Source organism: Schistocerca serialis, chromosome 1 (assembly GCF_023864345.2).
Source record: "Schistocerca serialis cubense isolate TAMUIC-IGC-003099 chromosome 1, iqSchSeri2.2, whole genome shotgun sequence".
In the NCBI taxonomy this organism is placed as follows: Eukaryota; Metazoa; Arthropoda; class Insecta; order Orthoptera; family Acrididae; genus Schistocerca; species Schistocerca serialis.
In genome coordinates, this window is record NC_064638.1 from 251,368,788 (window position 1) to 251,391,504 (window position 22,717).

Genomic DNA, 22,717 nt, shown 5'->3' on the forward strand with positions numbered 1-22,717 from the left:
ATCGGACGAAGCGGGACCCCTTGCTTATGAATCTGGGTAGACCGTATAATCTCGGTGGCACGGCAGCACCAGGACGAAGTTTTTTAAGAACGTCGTCAGGTAAAGAACTCTTCTTCAGCAGTGAAAGTGTCTTCCATTTAATCCGTTCAGTTGGGTCGTCCTGCAATGCTCTGTATGCTGAGTCTTCAATTAAGAGATCCATCTTTCCCAGATAGTCATCACGTGACAGAAGAACCGTTGCGTTGCATTTGTCTGCTGGTAGAACTATCAGATCTTCGTCTTCTCTAATGGACCGGACGGCTGCCCTTTCGAGAGAGGAGATGTTACTCCGTGGAGGCGGCGCCCGCCGCAATGTATGTGAGACCTCTTGCCTAATCTCTTCAGCTTGGTCCTCCGAAAAGCTGGACACTGCTTGTTCGACTGCGCAGATGATTTCGGTGATAGGCACATTCCTCGGTGTAGGGGCAAAATTCAGGCCTTTCTCCAACACTGACAGCGTGGCGTCGTCCATTTCTTTACTCGTGAGGTTAATCACTGTCCGTCGACGGGTGTCGTCATCAGATGTCGTGGGTTGAGAAGAAAGCCGTTGAAACTTTGAAGACTGTTTCATGACAGCGCTCCTATGCGTCCAATCTGATAGTGCCCAAGAAGAAATATCCACCCATTCCCAGGATGCGTCCGACAGCAGCGACGATAACTCCAAGTGCAAGAAAAGTAAATCCTTGGATATGAGATCCAGTTGTCTTCGAGTGAAGCGAATGCGCTCCTTGACTAAGGCGAAACTGGCACGCTTCTTGATGTTGGCCGTTTTCGTATCAATAAACTGCACAAATCTAGCAAACTTAGGTATTACTCTTCCATCGCGGCATCTCAGCAAAAAGGCGAGGGCACTCAGCAACTTGCCTTTCTTCTTACGAAGTTTATCAAACTTCTTCACACGTTCCACCATCTCCTCCCCGTAGAGGCTTCTGATGTGGCTACGAAGGCTTTCCCGGCGTAATAATTGATAATATTCTTCTCGGGTATGCAGCCGGATCATAACATCTTCATGACACAATATTTCCGCTGTCCATCTGGCCGCCATCTTCAGGTGAGAGTGCTGGTGCACGAACTCGCCGGAACTGACTTCCTAGCGCAAGCTGCGGCTCCTATATAGGCCAGCAGAAGACCCACAACGCGTGCGCGAGAAGGTGCCGTAACTGCCCTCTAGCGCAGTAAACATACCGCGCCGGCAGTGGTGGAAATAGGCGAAATCGAGATATCACTGTTAAAAATTATAAAACTTTTTATTCCGACGATCGAAACACAGACCGTTGTTTTTTGATGTCAGATAACACTGGATCCCAAGTCTTACTTAAAAGATAGCCCTTGTCTCTATTAAAAAAATTGTCAGATAAACGAATCTCTATGGATTCTTTTAGAACACAGTCCCGATAGCGAGATGCAGGGGCAACCATTTGTGTCTTGTCATAGAGCATTCTGTGTCCTTCGGTGAGACAGTGCTCCGCCACTGCAGACTTCTCAGGTTGAAGCAGCCGTGTGTGCCGCTGATGCTCAACACATCGGTCCTGAATGGTCCGGATTGTCTGCCCAATATAAGCCTTCCCACAGTGGCAAGGGATCTTGTACACGCCGGGCTTCCTCAAACCCAAGTCATCCTTTACAGAGCCAAGGAGCGCTCTAATCTTGGCTGGCGGACGAAAAATACTTTTGATGTGGTATCTTTTCAGAATTCTTCCTATCTTCGAGGAAATGCTCCCAGCAAAAGGCAAAAAAAAAAAAAAAAAAAAAAAGTATTTTTCGTCCGCCAGCCAAGATTAGAGCGCTCCTTGGCTCTGTAAAGGATGACTTGGGTTTGAGGAAGCCCGGCGTGTACAAGATCCCTTGCCACTGTGGGAAGGCTTATATTGGGCAGACAATCCGGACCATTCAGGACCGATGTGTTGAGCATCAGCGGCACACACGGCTGCTTCAACCTGAGAAGTCTGCAGTGGCGGAGCACTGTCTCACCGAAGGACACAGAATGCTCCATGACAAGACACAAATGGTTGCCCCTGCATCTCGCTATTGGGACTGTGTTTTAAAAGAATCCATAGAGATTCGTTTATCTGACAATCTTCTTAATAGAGACAAGGGCTATCTTTTAAGTAAGACTTGGAACCCGGTGTTATCTGACATCAAAAAACAACGGTCTGTGTTTCGATCGTCGGAATAAAAAGTTTTTTAATTTTTGACAGCGATATCTCGATTTCGCCTATTTCCACCACTGCCGGCGCGGTATGTTTACTGCGCTAGAGGGCAGTTACGGCACCTTCTCGCGCACGCGTTGTGGGTCTTCTGCTGGCCTATATAGGGGCCGCAGCTTGCGCTAGGAAGTCAGTTCCGGCGAGTTCGTGCACCAGCACTCTCACCTGAAGATGGCGGCCAGATGGACAGCGGAAATATTGTGTCATGAAGACGTTATGATCCGGCTGCATACCCGAGAAGAATATTATCAATTATTACGCCGGGAAAGCCTTCGTAGCCACAGACGAGAGATGTTTAATGATCTGACCGTGGATGCAATCCGCCCAGGAGCTGTGTCGGGGAGATGTGCAAGTGCGCTGAGGAGCTTCCACTGCGTAAGTGGGACGTTATAGGGTTCAGTGTGGCGTGTAGTGAACGGGAAGACTTTCCTTTCCATCCACCGTTTGAGGGCACGAAAGGCTGGGGGGTAGTTCGCCGATGCAGAGGCTCTAGCACAGTGCTCATCAAAGTGCTCGGTAATCGCGTTTGCGTCGGCACGTAGCACGCCATTGATGGTAACGCCAGGGACACCTGTTGGGGTCTGGTACCCAAATATACGTCTGATCTTCGTCCAGACTTGGGAAGGTAACGTATGGGACCCAATGGTCGACACGTACCTATCCCAACACTCCTGTTTCCGTCATTTTATAAACTGGCGTAGACGGGCACCGACCCGCTTAAAGGCTATCAGATATTCTAGGGAAGGGTGCCACTTATGACGCTGTAGAGCTCGCCGAAGCTCTGTAATTGCCTCAGCGACTTCTGGCGACCACCAAGGGACTGTCTTTCGCCGGGGGCACCCTAAAGAGCGAGGGATCGCGTTTTCTGCCGCAGAAACGATTGTGGTAGTCTCCTGTGCAACCATCACATCGATTTTACCATGTGGGGTAGAGTCAACGGCGACATCGCAAGTTTCCCAGCCCGCCTTTTTTTAAAGCCCATCTGGGCAGGCGTCCGTGGGCCTGACGCCGGGGCAGTGACAGGAAGATGGGGAAATGGTCACTACTGCACAGGTCGTCATGTGCTCTCCAGTGGATAGATGGGAGAAGTCCTGGGCTGTAAATTGATAAATCAATTGCCAAGTAACTACCTTGAGCCACAGTGAAATGTGTGGCGGCTCCAGTATTTAAGAGGCAGTAAAGATTCGACATCTCTGCCTCAGTCAGTAAGCACGGTGTCACCCCACAAGGGGTTATGGGCGTTAAAATCTCTCAAGAGTAGGAAAGGTTTAGGGAGTTGATCAATCATCTGGAGGAAGCTGTACATTGCAGACAGTTATTTCCTGCATAGTCCATATTATGACAGCCACGGTTTCAAGATGGGTTTGAAGGGGCACAGATTCACTGTAGACTTACTCCTGTAATATCCCTTATAGCAGCAGAAGGCAGATTTCCTGAAGCACAATGCAGAAAGCAGGTGTAAAGCTTAACAGTTGCCATAGCTCAGCCGGTGGAGAAAACCGCCACAATTCCACTGGAGGATGACATCATCTCGGGACTGGGAAGGCATGGAACATTCAGTGAGGCAGTTTACTCATCAGGGCCGCCTGCTGCCACCAACTTTTTGCATCAGCATTCTATATCGTGTCTGAGGATCTGGCGAGATCCAGGTCCTCAGTGGACGCCAGAATCTCCACCCCATCCTCAGGTAGCGGTGGAGTGGGTGCCACCGCAAGTTCCTTGTTCTTGGGGGTCTTCTTTTTCGATTTCTCGCGCTGTTCCTTGGGTTTCCCTAGCTAGGATGACTCCACTGTATCAGTCTCTGGGACTGAGGATGAGGGTGAAGCCCTATGACCAGCTGTGTCTGAGCTCTTCTGCCACTGGTGGGTGTAATCTTTCCCACTAGCAGAAACCTAGGAAGGGAGTGACCCAAGGGTCCCCTTACTAGCAAGAGGAACTGAAGAAGACTTATGCTTCTCTAGCTCAGAAGTGGGGACTGAAATGCCCGGTGGTCTGGGGGGGGGGGGGGGGGGGGGTTCTTGCTCCTGAAGTAGGTGGTGCGGGAGCAACAGGGAGAGAAGTGCCCCCCCCCCCTCAACCATCAAGGGGGCAGGTGTAGTCTCCCGTTTCTGAAAGGCGACAGGAATTCAAGGAACTGATGGGGCGACAACTGTTCAAGTAGCAGCAGTATATGAGAAGGCCATAGCCACAGAATGTAGGAGCTCAAATTTCCTCTTAGCCTCAATGTAGGTCAGTCGGTCCATGATTTTCCTCTCTTTCTGGAAAATCCTGCAGTCTCGCGAGCAAGGTGAATGATGCCCTCCACAGTTGACACAGATGGGGGCAGGGCACATGGAGTATTGGGATGTGATGAACGTCCATAATCTCAACAGGTGTGGCTGGAAATACAGCAGGAAGACATATGGCTGAATCTCCAGGAACACATTGCGGGAAGGACATATGGCTTGACATCACAGCAGTAGACCATGACCTTTACCTTCTCGGGTAATGTGTGATCCTCGAAGGCCTAGATGAAGGCTCCGGAGGTCGCCTGGTTATCCCTCGGACCCTGATGGACGCGCTGAACGAAATGAACACCTCGCCGCTCTAAATTGGCGCGCAGCTCTTATGGGGCCTGATGCTAACAGAAACATCCCCCAAATTGCCACAAGCAGGGAATTCCTGTGACTGTGCAGAGGATGCTATTTTTTCGACAAGCCCTGCACCACCTCAAACTTGTCCTCCAAATGCTCCACAAAAAAATGAGGATTCATGGACATGAAAGATTCCCCATCAACTCTCGTATATACGAGGTACTGGGGTGAATAAGCTTCGCTGCCATCCTTAGCCTGGCGTTCCTCCCAGGTTTGGAGAGGTAGGGAAAGATTTGAAGTCATATTTCGTAACATTGAAGTTAGACTTTGCCCACTTAGAGACTGATGGCAGCGGACCACCAGCAAGAGATGACATACTATGCTTCATGGCGTGTCATCCGCCCTAATGCCACCCACTAAGACCAGGGTCCCTCCCCACGGGCGCCAACCAGCCTCAGCAAAGGCCACCTGGCAGGATGGCCATTGCCAGGAGTTCCGATGCCCCAGGTTGACGGGCATCTGCTCCTTGGCATACGTGGGGAGTTAACGGCGCAGGCATCAGCAGAGCGATCCCTCTGTTGTCTGGGAGCTACAACCAACAGGTTACATGGCGGCCCCACCAGAACGGACTGGGTACAGTGCTGGATATAAGGTGCAAAGAAGTCCATGGTAATAGCGGCACAGAAAATGGCACTGCATTGTGCCCAGGAAGGTGTCCTCGCCCAAGAGATGGAGAATGAGCCGGACTGCAGTGTGACGACGAGGAAGCTGTCTAAAGATCTCAATGCACGATGGACACGATGAACCATGTAAGGTGCTCTTCCCCAATTGGCTCGCTCTTCGGGAAAATTTTGAAAAATGTAGGTCAAACCCTACAGGGGACCATCACATAAAGGCCGAAACGTGTGAGACTCCTTTTAGTCGCCTCTTATGTCAGGTAGGAATACCTCAGGCATATTAGAACCCCCAGACCTGCAGGGGGCTGTAGTCTTGGCAATTGTCATGCATTGGGTATAGAAAATGAGTCATGTGGTAAGGACATATCACTATCACAAGTAGATGTGATGAATAGTGAGAGCAGGCGAGATGCTGCATATATCTCTCACAGAAATGGAAAAAATAAATAAACTGGTGTGAATTATGTAACAACAAAGGAATTCAAAAGTCAAAACTTCCAAAATGGAACTCAAGAGTCATAACATGTGATACTTTTTTAGAACAAATAGGAGGTACATACGTCTGGAGGTCCCCTCAATTTACCTCGTTCAAATGGACGTTTCAACACGACATTGACAAAAATCTAAATACAGAGAACAGACATGTCAATGACCGAGCGGACTGTTCATAACTTTGTGAAAAGAAATAAAGGTACCCAGGAGATTTGAACACTGATTTCCGCCTTTGCAGTCCAACACCGTGGCCATATAACCACGATCCAATAGCTACTCACATTCTTTTTTCATAGTTCAGTGGATCTTCTTCCTGTTTTCATGCTTTTAACTGTGTTCAGTTTTTAACGGGCTATCCACAGGGCCACCTTATCACTAAACCTGAAGGGGGTGTGAAGGGAGTTTCCCTTGTCACGCTAGTATCTGGACGCAAATGTCTTGATCAACATAAATAACACTTTAGTAAGGTGTCTCGATACAACTGTCAGGAATGTGAAGAATTGTGTGTTTGCCATCGGCTGTACAATAATGGCTATACAGGGGAAATGTAATAAAAAGCTTAGTACACAGTGGTCAGTATCAGAATATTTTCCTGAAAACAAATTACTTACTCCTTGATTAGCAGCATATTTTCTGATTTATAAATTACTACGCCCTTAAAGATAGAAGCTTTCGTGTCATCGAAGCAAAGGAAATACATATTTAGGTTGGTGCGTAAAGCCGTAGAGTTTTTGATTTGCATGTCCGTAATCCGGTAGATATGAGTTTAGTTATCGATTGTCATTTTTCATTTGTAGTTTACTGTTACTATGTGAGTTTACATATTGTGGAAGCTAGAAAATGGAGTGCCAAGAGAAAAAAATCAGAGCATTTCCGACATATTCTTCCGGTTGAGTTCAGCACAGTGGTGATAGAACCGGAGGCAGTCAGAAACATTTGCGCCGTGTACACGGATAATGCCATTGGACACGGCACGGCAAGAAAATACACTACTGGCCATTAAAATTGCTACACCACGAAGATGACGTGGTCGAGATCTAATGACTGTTAGAAGAATATGGAATCGGTGGGTTCAGGAGGGTAATACGGAACGCCATGCTGGATCCCAACGGCCTCGTACCGCTAGCAGCCGCGATGACAAGCATCTTATCCGCATGGCTGTAACGGATCGTGCAGTCACGTCTCGATCCCTGAGTCAACAGAGGGGGACGTTTGCAAGACAACAATCATCTACACGAACAGTTCAACGACGTTTGCAGCAGCATGGACTATCAGATCGGAGACCATGGTTGCGGTTACCCTTGACGCTGCATCAACGACGAACCTGGGTGCACGAATGGCAAAACATTATTTTTTCAGATCAATCCAGGTTCTGTTTACAGAGTCATGATGGTCGCACCCGTGCTTGGCGACATCGCGGTGAACGCACAATGGAAGCGTGTAATCGTCATCGCCAAACTGGCGTATCACCCGGCGTGATGGTATGGGGTGCCATTGGTTACACGTCTCCTCTTGTTCGCATTGACGGCACTTTGAACAGTGGACGTTACATTTCAGATGTATTACGACCATTGGCTCTACCCTTCATTCGATCCCTGTGAAACCCTACATTTCAGCAGGATAATGCACGACCGCATGTTGCAGGTACTGTATGGGCCTTTCTGGATACAGAAAATGTTCGACTGCTGCCCTGGCCAGCACATTCTCCAGATCTCTCACCAACTGAAAACGTCTGGTCAATGGCGGCCGAACAACTGGCTCGTCACAATACGCCAGTCACTACTCTTGATGAACTGTGGTATCGTGTTGAAGCTGTATGCGCAGCTGTACCTGTACACGCCATCCAAGCTCTGTTTGACTCAATGCCCAGGCGTATCAAGGCCGTTATTACGGCCAGAGGTGGTTGTTCTGGGTACTGATTTCTCAGGATCTATGCACCCAAACTGCGTGAAAATGTAATCACGTGTCAGTTCTAGTACAATATATTTGTCCAATGAATACCCGTTTATCATCTACATTTCATCTTGGTGTAGCAATTTTAATGGCCAGTAGTGTAGTTTACTCGTTTTATGGAGGATCCTTTTGACGTTAGTGACACTCCGAGTTGAAGACTACCTTCAGAGATTGATGAAGACCATTTAACCGCCTTAGCCCACAATGATTCACGCCAGTGTACGAGAGAACAGGCAAATTTGATGAACTATGACCATTCCATCACCGTGCGACATTTGCTTCAATGGGGACGGTTCACTGAAAACAGCGGGTGGCCGTATGTGCATCTCTGCTTGCTCGTCATCAGTCGGCTGATAACAACATCGATCATTTCTATCATTATCTGTTACTGGCGACAATAAATGGTGTGTTTATCCTAACATAAGGAAAATTAGGGAATGGTTAAGCCCAAAAAAAGCAGCAACTCCCGTAAAAAGATCTGTGGGCATCCACAAAAGAGAATGTTATGTGGCTGGTGAGGATCCATGGTGCGAACAGGGCGATGCAGATGGTCTCACGGATTCTCGATTGGGTTTAACTCTGTAGAGTTTGGTGGCCACGTGAGTGCCACGTACGTACACTGCGTGATGTGTGACACTTTGCGTTACCCTACTGATAGATCCCACCCTTTTAAGGAAAAAAACAAACTGCATGTAGGGGTGGACATGGTCTCGTAGGATGGATACATACTTGTGTTGATCCACTGAGCCTTCCGAAATGACGAGATCATCCAGGGAAAGCCACGAAGACATTCCCCCGACCATAACGTTCCCTCCTCCGGCCTGAACCCTTAAGATGATTATTGCAGGGGCGTACACGCCAACGACCATCCGAAGGAGCATAAAACGTGATTCATCTCAAAAGGCCACCTGCCGTCAGTCAGTGGATATCCAGTTGCGATGCTGGAGTGCAAATTCTAGCCTTCGTCGCCGACGACCAGCAGTCTGCATGGGTGCATCAACAAGGCACGTGTTATGGAAGCCCATCCGAAACAACGTTGGTTGAACGGTCTTTGAGGAGACAATTGGTGGCCCCTTGGTTCATATGGGAGTTCAATTGCCCAACGGTTGCACATCTGTTCGCCTGTACACATCCCCGCAGCCGTTGTTCACCCCTGTCATCTACGGCGCGTGGTGCACAAAACTTGTCTCGGTGCTGGTTTGGATAGTGCCATTTTGCCCTGCACGGCATACTTTAACCACAACAGCACGCGAAGGTTTACAGACTTAGCCGTTTAGGAAATTGCTCCACTTTTGGTCCAAAAGTCAGTCATCATGCCCCTCCGTCTGGTAACTCACTCCGTTTCCACATTACCACAACGACTACACTGTTTTCCGCATCCTCCCGGCATGCTCCATATACCCTCCACACGCTCATTCTGAGTGGTTATTGCATACTGACGTCGAAAACAAGCGGTGGTCACCTTAACGTGACTGGACCGTGTAGATAGTAATGTGATCTGACTAAAATACTTAGACAATATGAGCTAAACAGGACAGACTTACTTACAACGTATTTATCATGCGCGTGACATGTACTTCATTGATCTGCGTGAACCTAATTCTGACTATTCGTAGCAGTCACCTGCTTTAATAAGAAAAACATGCAAAACACGGTCTTATATCCCTGTTGAGTGGGATCGCCGTGGTGTACTCACAATTCTGGCGTAACTCAGCAATGCGTGACGTGTAAGAGGCGGGCCCATATGTTGCAAGGCTGTTTAGACTACCCTATGTAAGTTTCGCTGGAAGTCCTACACATACTCCACACGGTCTGGGTACAATAATGGTTTCCTAGACAACAGCATGCTTCTTTTCATGAAGATATTAATCGCCTTGTCTCACAGTTAGGGTGACTCCATTTGCAGTAATGAACACTTTACTTACTTTTTTCGATTTGTCTCGTCTCCATTTAAGTGCCCCTTATCCTAATAATCATATTTTATCAGAAATGATGAACTGCTCCGTCCCTTGTCTTCTGCACTGAAAAACAGTAAATACAGGCGTAATGTTCACCGTGATTAGCGAACAGCCTTATAGGCCTTACAGAAACAACTAGAGAGGGAAGAAATTGTCTTTGCTAATGGCAAGGTCCAATCTATGTCGAGTATTAATTGTGCTAACTGTAAGGTGCAATTCCGCGAACATTCGTCTTTATAGCAAAGTAATGACGAGGAAATTCAATTGATTTACGAAATATTTGAATAGGATAACATATCATTACTTCCAAAAGTATTTCAAGCACGCTGGCACACACAACAGTCTGTAACCGCGAGCCCGCTACGGTCGCAGGTTCGAATCCTGCCTCGGGCATGGATGTGTGTGATGTCCTTAGGTTAGTTAGGTTTAACTAGTTCTAAGTTCTAGGGGACTAATGACCTCAGAAGTTGAGTCTCATAGTGCTCAGAGCCATTTGAACACACAACAATCTCCATAATTCTGTAGTAACTCCCTCTTCTCCAGGTGCTCTGTTCTCTTTCAGTCATTTGATAGTTTTCGCTGTTTCTTCGTTGACGGTGCAAGCTAATCAGGATCTGGTGCTGGCTTTGCAAATCGGAGTTGATCAGATAACTCTTCGCGGATGAGAAGTGAATTATTTGGCTAGAATTTCACAGTTATTTTTTTAAGTAACTTCCAGAGGTCCATCAGGCCAGTGTCGGTTGGTCACAGTCAGTGTGCTCCCTGCCGCCGTTAGATAAGCAGCTGCAGCAGCAAGTCGTATACTCCTAGCTCACTCGTTTGTTACATAGTTTAATTCTTAATTTCTTTGCGTGTTTTTGGTACTTGCATTGTTTAACTCATAAATTTCGGGCGTATTATAGTATTTGAGAGTTGTAGCATCGTGTTTTAGTACCTGAATAGTGTAAATTCGCGTAGTCGTTTGTCTACTGTTTTGTTTTGAACGGCCAGTGTCGGTTGGTCGCAGTCAGTGTGCTCCCTGCCGCCGTTGGATAAGCAGCTGCAGCAGCAAGTCGTATACTCCTAGCTCACTCGTTTGTTACATAGTTTAATTCTTAATTTCTTTGCGTGTTTTTGGTTCTTGCATTGTTTAATTCATAAATTTCGGGCGTATTATAGTATTTGAGAGTTGTAGCATCGCGTTTTAGTACCTGAATAGTGTAAATTCGCGTAGTCGTTTGTCTACTGTTTTGTTTTGAACGGCCAGTGTCGGTTGGTCACAGTCAGTGTGCTCCCTGCCGCCGTTGGATAAGCAGCTGAGCAGCAAGTCGTATACTCCTAGCTCACTCGTGTGTGTGTGTTGGGGTTTATGGGCGCTCAACATCGAGGTCATCAGCGCCAGCTCACTCGTTTGTTACATAGTTTAATTCTTAATTTCTTTGCGTGTTTTTGGTTCTTGCATTGTTTAATTCATAAATTTCGGGCGTATTATAGTATTTGAGAGTGTAGCATCGTGTTTTAGTACCTGAATAGTGTAATTTCGCTTAGTCTCCTTCCGCCGCCGAGCAGTGTCAGCAGTGCGCAAGTAGCAGCATTACTGCATTTACTAGGCAATCTTGTATTTTAATAACCGTTTAAATTTCGTCGATTTGTTTGCGCTCTCTGTAGATTAGTTCAGACGTTCTTTGCAAAACAGTTTTTAGCATGGATAGGGACTGCAACTGCTGTGTTCGGATGCAGGCTGAGTTGGCATCCCTTCGCTCCCAGCTTCAGGCAGTGTTGGCTTCGGTCACACAGCTTGAGGCTGTTGCCAATGGGCATCACTGTGGGGGTCGGGATGGGGGTTTGTCGGGGACGGCCAGCTCGTCCCACGCATCCCCTGATCGGACTACGACTGTGGTTGCCCGGGATACTGCCCGCATTGAGGCTGATCCCTCACCTGTGGTAGAGTGGGAGGTCGTTTCAAGGTGTGGCAGGGGGCGAAAGACATTCCGGAGGGCTGAACGGAAAGCCTCTCCAGTTTGTCTGACGAACCAGTTTCAGGCTCTGTCTCAGGCTGATACTGATCTTCGGCCTGACATGGCTGCTTGTCCTGTTCCAGAGGTTGCCCCTCAGTCTGCAAGATCTGGGCAGTCGCAGAGGGTGGGCTTACTGGTAGTTGGGAGCTCCAACGTCAGGCGCGTAATGGGGCCCCTTAGGGAAATGGCAGCAAGAGAGGGGAAGAAAACCAATGTGCACTCCGTGTGCATACCGGGGGGAGTCATTCCAGATGTGGAAAGGGTCCTTCCGGATGCCATGAAGGGTACAGGGTGCACCCATCTGCAGGTGGTCGCTCATGTCGGCACCAATGATGTGTGTCGCTATGGATCGGAGGAAATCCTCTCTGGCTTCCGGCGGCTATCTGATTTGGTGAAGACTGCCAGTCTCGATAGCGGGATGAAAGCAGAGCTCACCATCTGCAGCATCGTCGACAGGACTGACTGCGGACCTTTGGTACAGAGCCGAGTGGAGGGTCTGAATCAGAGGCTGAGACGGTTCTGCGACCGTGTGGGCTGCAGATTCCTCGACTGGCGCCATAGGGTGGTGGGGTTTCGGGTTCCGCTGGATAGGTCAGGAGTCCACTACACGCAACAAGCGGCTACACGGGTAGCAGGGGTTGTGTGGCGTGGGCTGGGCGGTTTTTTAGGTTAGATGGCCTTGGGCAAGTACAGAAAGGGCAACAGCCTCAACGGGTGCGGGGCAAAGTCAGGACATGCGGGGACCAAGCAGCAATCGGTATTGTAATTGTCAACTGTCGAAGCTGCGTTGGTAAAGTACCGGAACTTCAAGCGCTGATAGAAAGCACCGAAGCTGAAATCGTTATAGGTACAGAAAGCTGGCTTAAGCCAGAGATAAATTCTGCCGAAATTTTTACAAAGGTACAGACGGTGTTTAGAAAGGATAGATTGCATGCAACTGGTGGTGGAGTGTTCATCGCTGTTAGTAGTAGTTTATCCTGTAGTGAAGTAGAAGTGGATAGTTCCTGTGAATTATTATGGGTGGAGGTTACACTAAACAACCGAACTAGGTTAATAATTGGTTCCTTTTACCGACCTCCCGACTCAGCAGCATTAGTGGCAGAACAACTGAGAGAAAATTTGGAATACATTTCACATAAATTTTCTCAGCATGTTATAGTCTTAGGTGGAGATTTCAATTTACCAGATATAGACTGGGACACTCAGATGTTTAGGACGGGTGGTAGGGACAGAGCATCGAGTGACATTATACTGTGTGCACTATCCGAAAATTACCTCGAGCAATTAAACAGAGAACCGACTCGTGGAGATAACATATTGGACCTACTGATAACAAACAGACCCGAACTTTTCGACTCCGTATGTACAGAACAGGGAATCAGTGATCATAAGGCCGTTGCAGCATCCCTGAATATGGAAGTTAATAGGAATATAAAAAAAGGGAGGAAGGTTTATCTGTTTAGCAAGAGTAATAGAAGGCAGATTTCAGACTACCTAACAGATCAAAACGAAAATTTCTGTTCCGACACTGACAATGTTGAGTGTTTATGGAAAAAGTTCAAGGCAATCGTAAAATGCGTTTTAGACAGGTACGTGCCGAGTAAAACTGTGAGGGACGGGAAAAACCCACCGTGGTACAACAACAAAGTTAGGAAACTACTGCGAAAGCAAAGAGAGCTCCACTCCAAGTTTAAACGCAGCCAAAACCTCTCAGACAAACAGAAGCTAAGCGATGTCAAAGTTAGCGTAAGGAGGGCTATGCGTGAAGCGTTCATTGAATTCGAAAGTCAAATTCTATGTACCGACTTGACAGAAAATTCTAGGAAGTTCTGGTCTTACGTTAAATCAGTAAGTGGCTCGAAACAGCATATCCAGACACTACGGGATGATGATGGCATTGAAACAGAGGAGGACACGCGTAAAGCTGAAATACTAAACACCTTTTTCCAAAGCTGTTTCACAGAGGAAGACCGCACTGCAGTTCCTTCTCTAAATCCTCGCACAAACGAAAAAATGGCTGACATCGAAATAAGTGTCCAAGGAATAGAAAAGCAACTGGAATCACTCAATAGAGGAAAGTCCACTGGACCTGACGGGATACCAATTCGATTCTACACAGAGTACGCGAAAGAACTTGCCCCCCTTCTAACAGCCGTATACCGCAAGTCTCTAGAGGAACGGAGGGTTCCAAATGATTGGAAAAGAGCACAGATAGTCCCAGTCTTCAAGAAGGGTAGTCGAGCAGATGCGCAAAACTATAGACCTATATCTCTTACGTCGATCTCTTGTAGAATTTTAGAACATGTTTTTTGCTCGCGTATCATGTCATTTCTGGAAACCCAGAATCTACTATGTAGGAATCAACATGGATTCCGGAAACAGCGATCGTGTGAGACCCAACTCGCTTTATTTGTTCATGAGACCCAGAAAATATTAGATACAGGCTCCCAGGTAGATGCTATTTTTCTTGACTTCCGGAAGGCGTTCGATACAGTTCCGCACTGTCGCCTGATAAACAAAGTAAGAGCCTACGGAATATCAGACCAGCTGTGTGGCTGGATTGAAGAGTTTTTAGCAAACAGAACACAGCATGTTGTTATCAATGGAGAGACGTCTACAGACGTTAAAGTAACCTCTGGCGTGCCACAGGGGAGTGTTATGGGACCATTGCTTTTCACAATATATATAAATGACTTAGTAGATAGTGTCGGAAGTTCCATGCGGCTTTTCGCGGATGATGCTGTAGTATACAGAGAAGTTGCTGCATTAGAAAATTGTAGCGAAATACAGGAAGATCTGCAGCGGATAGGCACTTGGTGCAGGGAGTGGCAACTGACCCTTAACATAGACAAATGTAATGTATTGCGAATACATAGAAAGAAGGATCCTTTATTGTATGATTATATGATAGCGGAACAAACACTGGTAGCAGTTACTTCTGTAAAATATCTGGGAGTATGCGTACGGAACGATTTGAAGTGGAATGATCATATAAAATTAATTGTTGGTAAGGCGGGTACCAGGTTGAGATTCATTGGGAGAGTGCTTAGAAAATGTAGTCCATCAACAAAGGAGGTGGCTTACAAAACACTCGTTCGACCTATACTTGAGTATTGCTCATCAGTGTGGGATCCGTACCAGGTCGGGTTGACGGAGGAGATAGAGAAGATCCAAAGAAGAGCGGCGCGTTTCGTCACTGGGTTATTTGGTAACCGTGATAGCGTTACGGAGATGTTTAATAAACTCAAGTGGCAGACTCTGCAAGAGAGGCGCTCTGCATCGCGGTGTAGCTTGCTCGCCAGGTTTCGAGAGGGTGCGTTTCTGGATGAGGTATCGAATATATTGCTTCCCCCTACTTATACTTCCCGAGGAGATCACGAATGTAAAATTAGAGAGATTAGAGCGCGCACGGAGGCTTTCAGACAGTCGTTCTTCCCGCGAACCATACGCGACTGGAACAGGAAAGGGAGGTAATGACAGTGGCACGTAAAGTGCCCTCCGCCACACACCGTTGGGTGGCTTGCGGAGTATCAATGTAGATGTAGATGTAGATGTAGGACTTTGGCAGCCAGCTAAACTCTCTCTGAAGGCCTTGTAAAAACCTCGGCCGTTTTTCTTGGTAAAATCGTCTTCTATTGCATACAGGGTGTCCCAGAAATGTTGCGATGAACTTAGACGAGTTTTAGAGGATGTTTTGAGGAATATATCGAGGATAGAAACTCGTGTCAGGAAAGGTCATCCAACAACGCTACACAGTTTTGAAATTATGGGCCCCAGAAACTACTTCTAAGCCACACCACCGGCAGCAACCATGACTTTGTACGCTGTCGGATCGTAGGTGGAACGTTTCGCAATATTGTTCGTTATTCATTTATCGCGATTGATTGCCACGATCGCCAGTACAGAAGATGTAGCTAGCTGCTGCGTAGTCAGGCCTTCGTAAACTGTGCAGGAGAATTTCATATTCTCTCATTCGCTGCGCGCAAACTATTAGTCCTACAGAAAAAATTAACAGGACCTTTTTATAGAAAATTTAATGCAGTTAAATTTTGTGCTGCGATGTGTTTTCACTGGACGCCATGGTTTTCGAGTTATTCAAGAAAAACGTACAAAAGTTACCTCCAAACGCACTTCATTCCTCGCCATTTGGGTTTCCTAGTACGTTGTTCGTGGCACTCCGTGTTACAACTGAACCACTGCACCGACAATACGATCCATTCCCGATATTCGATCTGTTTTTCGTCTCTATTAATTGGGCTATTATGCCACCAGCATAGTCGACTACATCGTTAACATTATTAATTGAGACGTCGCCATGAGGCAATGAAAGAGAAACGACTTTTGCAAACGTTTCACTAAAACTTATTACGCTGATAATTCGAGCCAAACTTAACCCTTAGAGGAACAGTAGTTCGGTAGTGAGAAGGCCTGACAAATACAATGATGTAATTGTTTATTTCATGCTGTTGCAATTCACATTCTTTCTCGATATTCGATCTCTTTTGGTCTCTAATGATTGGGCTATTATGCCACCAGCATAGTCGACTATATCGTTAACATTATTAATTAAGACGTGGCCATGAGGCAATGAAAGAGAAACGACTTTTGTAAGCGTTTCACTAAAACTTATTACGTTGATAATTCAAACACTTAAAAGGACAGTAGTTTGGTAGTGAGAAGGCCTGAGAAATACAATGATGTACTTGTTTATTTTATGCTGTTACAAGTCACAAAATTGTTACATAAAATTTACAAAAAAATCCCAGTTTTCGATTTTTTAAGTGCTCGACTAAGCCAGTGGCGTAATACTAATGAAGATCCAATGTGGGAAATAATTCGTGCAGTCGAAAATTTTCGTACAGTTGTAGGAAGGAGTCCAATGAACAACATACAAGAAATCCTGAGCTGTGGGGATTGAGTGTGGGAATGGGCGGGTGCGTTTGGAGGTCACCTTGTCGGTTTTAGATAAATAATTCGGAAACTACGGCTTCTAGCGAAAACGTATCCCAATAAAAAACTGAACAACATTTAACTTCCTCAAAAAGTCCCTGTTCATTTTTTCTGTAGGACCTAACATTCTGCACTTAGCGAGCGGGAGAGTATGGATCTGAAGGCCACAAACAGAATTTCGGGTTGCATAAAACGATATCGACAGTGGCAGCTGAATCATCCTGTATACAGGGTGGTCCGTTGATCGAGACCGGGGCAAATATCTCACGAAAAAAGCATCAAACGAAAAAACTACAAAGAACGAAACTCGTCTAGCTTGAAGGGGGAAACCAGAAGGGGCTATGGTTGGCCCGCTAGATGGCGCTGCCATAGGTCAAAGAGATATCAAATGCGTTGTTTTAAAAATAGGAACCCCCAGCTTTTATTACATATTCGTGTTGTACGTAAAGAAATATGAATGTTTTAGTTGGCCACTTTTTTCGCTTTGTGATGGATGGCGCTGTAATAGGCACAAACATATGGCTCACAATTTTAGACGAACAGATGGTAACACGTAGATTTTTTAAATTATAATACATAACGTAGGTACGTTTGGACATTTTATTTCGGTTGTTCCAATGTGGTACATGTACCCTTGTGAACTTATCTTTTCTGAGAACGCATGCTGTTACCGCGTGATTACCTGTAAATACCACATTAATGCAATAAATGCTCAAAATGATGTCCGTCAACCTCAATGCATTCGGCAATACGAGTAACGACTTTCCTCTCAACAGCGAGTAGTTCGCCTTCCGTAATGTTCGCACATCCATTGACAATGCCCTGACGCATGTTGTCACGCGTTGTCCGAGGATCACGATAGCAAATATCCTTCAACTTCCCCCACAGAAAGAAATTGGGGGACGTCAGATCCGGTGAACGTGCGGGCCACGGTATGGTGCTTCGACGACCAATCCACCAGTCATGAAATATGCTATTCAGTACCGCTTTAACCGCACGCGTGCTACGTGCCGGACATCCATCATTTTGGAAGTACATCGCCATTCTCTCACGCAGTGAAACATCTTGTAGTAACATCGGTAGAGCATTACGTAGGAAATCAGTATACATTGCACCATTTAGGTTGCCATCGATAAAATGGAGGCCAATTATCCTTCCTCCCATAACGCCGCACCATACATTAACCCGCCAAGGTCGCTGATGTTCCACCTGTCGAGCCATCGTGGATTTTCCGTTGGCCAGTAGTGCATATTATGCCGGTTTACGTTACCGCTGTTGGTGAATGAAGCTTCGTCGCTAAATAGAATGCGTGCAAAAAATCTGTCATCGTCCCGTAATTTCTCCTTGTGCCCAGTGGCAGAAGTGTACACGACGTTCAAAGTCGTCGTCATGAAATTCCTGGCGCATAGAAATATGGTACGGGAGCAATCGATGTTGATGTAGCACCCTCAACACCTACGTTTTTGAGATTCCTAATTCTTGCTCAATTTGTCTGCTACTGATGTGCGGATTTGTCGCAACAGCAGCTAAAACAACTGCTTGGGCATCATCATTTTTTGCAGGTCGTGGTTGACGTTTCACATGTGGCTGAACACTTCCTGTTTCCTTAAATAATGTAACTATCCGGCGAACGGTCAGGACACTTGGATGATGTCGTCCAGGTTACCGAGCAGCATACACAGCACACGCCCGTTGGGCATTTTGATCACGATAGCCATACATCAAAACGATATCTACCTTTTCCGCAATTGGTAAACGGTCCATTTTAACATGGGTAATGTATCACGAAGCAAATACCGTCCACACTGGCGGAATGTTACGTGATACCACGTACTTATATGTTTGTGACTATTACAGCGCCATCCATCACAAAGCGAAAAAAGTGATCCAACTAAAACATTCATATTTCTTTACGTACTATACGAATATGTAATAAAAACTGGGGGTTCCTATTTAAAAAAAACACATTTGATATCTGTTTGACTATGGCAGCGCCATCTAGTGGGCCAACCATAGCGCCATTTGGTTTCCCCCTTCGTTCTTCGTAGTTTTCTCGTTTGACGCTTATTTCGTGAGATATTTGGCCCGGTCACTATCAATGAACCACACTATATGCAAGCTTCAGTGCATCACATTAAAAAAAAAATCCTGAAAGTAATCACAAATCGGTCCCATGGTAAATTATTCTTCTAAAAATGGGTCACAAGCGTCAACGTAGTTATTTAACAAGCTGTGATCACAATTCTCTTTTGGTGTCAATCATTCAACATAATTTCCTCGATGGTAGCTCGGGTAAGAATAAAAGACACAAGAAGCTTGGATGTCTTATCAAATCACTAGTAAGAAGAGATATAACTTCTTAAAAATATAGAAGAAAGGACCACAAACAACCAGTCGGATGAAAGGACTTCTAAGGTGCCCCTGCGCCACTAATATACTACCAGACTAATATATCGAAAGAGATTACATGAAAAATGTCAAATGAAACTAGTAACAATAAAAATGGAAACTGGAATACTGTTTAGGAAATAACACGAGAACCACTGAAGCATTAAGATAGATGAAAAAATATTATTCTAAAGGAGCATCAACGATTTTGGACGACCATGTTAGTAAACTAATAAAAGACAAAAAGCAGGCTCGTCTAAAAACTTGATCGTTACTTAATAATATGAATTATAGAATGTATAAAAGTAAATCTACTTTAGTAAAGAAATAAAAAAGAAATTAATCTAGAAAGTTTGGATCAAAACGGTAGTAAAACCGAACTTGACATGCATGGAAGACAAAGCAAAGCATATTAAATTATGAAGCACTTGAATATGCAAGAACGGGATACATTACAACTCCATATAATTTCCAAAAAAGAAACTTCTAAAGTACTTTAAATGTTTATAGACTGATAATGAAGTACAACTAGAAACGAACACCAATACTAGTGATTCCGTAGATCTAATAACAACGGAGAACTGCAAAAATGTTCCAAGAAAACATAGTGGGCACTGATAATATAAACAGGCAGCTGATAAAATATGCATCTGATCAACCGAAACATAGACTTTTAAATTTTATGACTGTTTGCCGACTGAGCGGTCATGTGCTAGATGATTGGAATGAAGCTTTGGTGTGTCCTGTTTAGAAGAGCGGCGATAAATCATAATGAGCATATTACCGAAGAATAAATCTGCTAAATTCCTATTACAAGCTGAATGCTAAAAGTGTAAGCAAGAGATTAATACCAATAGCAGAATCACGTTGATTGATGAGCCAAAACATTACAACCACCTTCTTATAGAGTTTATATTGGAGCCAACGATGAAAGGTTACTTGCCGGCAGAAAGCTGCAGGGACACTTATAACTTTTTTAAACGTATTACTTCAATACAGTGTGTGAAAGTGTGTGTAAAAAAATTTTATTCCACTTTTTTAAGCACTACTAGATGCTGCTCACTTTAATTTTTACGCCTTTATCTTATAGACATGATAAGCAATCGTCAAGTCACTGTCTCTCACAGCTGACTTTTACTAATTCTAACCACGTAGAATGGGCAGGCCACTGTTTACATGAGTAAACAGTTAAATGTAGACCCATGTTTGTGTCTCTTCCTAACAAGAAAATTGTGAACCTGCTGATGTTGCTGTGCAGTAACATGTCAAGCCTGTCAGATAGTGGCGGCGAGTCCTCCTTGGATCGATTCCAGGTCGATCCGAGGCGATTCTGCTGGTCATCCTCGGTGTGATTTCCAAGTAGTTTCCACCACTCATCTAGGCACTGGTTGGCTGCATAAAAGTTTCTGTGCTTTAGACGTGCATGAGTAAAAAGAAGGTACACGTCTACGTTAGACCACTAAAACAAAGATAAAATTTAACACCAGTCAGCTTGATCGTTTAGTCATCCGAACGGAAACGTTGCTGTAAATGAAATTCGAAAAAGCAGAAAAAAATTTTCGGGATTCTACATCTTTATGTATTATATTTCTCAGCACTGTCGTAAGGAATTAGCCCCTCCTGATATAACTTGGCCGAGCGCCTGCGACTCCGGCCATCTGCGGAAAAGACGTGTAATGCGGGCACCGGACCATGTAGGGGTCAGCTTGCCGGTCCTTCTGTGCACGCACACCTCATCGGCGGCCATCGGGAGGCCTCATTTACGCCTGAAGAGATCGCAGTGTACAGGAACCTAATTTCTCCCACGCAACACGTGACTTCTACGTTAGACCACTAAAACTAAGATAAAATTTAACACCAGGGAGCTTAATCGTTTATTCATCCACGCAGAAATGCTGCTGTAAGTACAATTCGCAAAAGCAGAAAAAAATTTTCGGGATTCTACATCTTACGTTTCTCAGTGCTGTCGTAAGGAATTATCCCCTCCTAACATAACTACATCTTACGTTTCTCAGCGCTGTCGTAAGGAATTAGCCCCTCCTAACATAACTAGGCCGGGCGCCTGCGACGCCGGCCATCTGAAGAAAAGACGTGTAAAGCGGGCCCCGGACGATGTAGGGGTCAGCTTGCCGGTCTTTCTGTACATGCACACTTCATCGGTGGTAACCGGGAGGCCTCATTTGCGCCTGAAGAGATTGAGGTGTACACGAACCTAATTTCTTCCACACAACACGTGACTGGAAATAGTCCACGATGTATCATGGAGCGGGCGTCCTTTAATCCTTTCAGATCTTGATTTTTTTTGGGGGGAAGAAACATTTTTCTTTGTTCTCTAATGCTCTTAAGTAACTTTTAAAAAAAAATTTTTTTTTTGAGGAAAGATTTATACACATGCACTGATCAGCCAGAACATTATTACCAGCTTCCTAGAAGCCGATATGTCCATCTTTGGCACCGATAATAGCGGAAATGAAAGCAATGAGGTATTCGTAGGTCTCTGGTGGAAGTTGGCACGACATCCGCAAACTAGTCACCCAATTCCGATAAATTCCGAGGAAGAGGTTGAGGAGCTCTGACGCCACGTTCAATCACCTGTTCTATTGGGTTCAGATCTGGCGAGTTGGTGGGCCCGCACATCAGCTGGAAGCCGCCACTGAGTTCTTCGAATCACTCCATCACATTCCTGGCCTTGTGACACAGCTCATTATCTTGTCGAAAAATGTCATTGTCGTCGGAAAACATGATCGTCATGGAGGGCTGTATGTGGCCTGCAGCCAGTGTACTACTACTGTCATTGGCCGCCACGGTGCCTTGCTTTAGCTCCACTGCACCCCTCGATGCCTACGCGAATGTTCTCCAGAGGATAATGTAGCCGCCACCAACTTGTATCCGTCCAGCAGTACAGGTGTCAAGGAGCTGTTCCCCTGGAAGACGACGGATTCTTGCCCTCCTATCGGCATGATGAAGAAGGTATCGGGATTCATCAGACCATGCAAACCTCTGCCACTGCACCAACGACCAACGCCGATGATAGGTGCCCATTTCAGTTGTAGTTGCCGATGTCGTGGTGTTAACAATGGCACATGCGCGGGTCGTCGGTTGCGGAGTTCCTTTGTTAGGATTGTTCGGCGCACCTTGTGTTCACACACTTGTACTCCTCCCAGTATTAAAGACTGATGTTAGTTCCGCCACAGTTCGCCGCCTGTCCTGTTTTACCAGTCTGTCCAGACTACGGCTTCCGACTTCTGTCATGAGAGCTGGCCGCTCAACGCTACGACGCCTGGATGTGGTTTCCGCCTTGGATTCGTCACATGTAAAAGACACTCACCACAGCACTCCTCGAACAGCCGACAAGTCGCACAATTACCAAAATTCTCGTGCCGACCATCACAATCTGCCCTCGCTCAGACTCAGATAGATAGCGCGCCTTCTCCATTCTGCACACGGACAGCACGCTCACTGATACATGCACAGTGCGTGTGT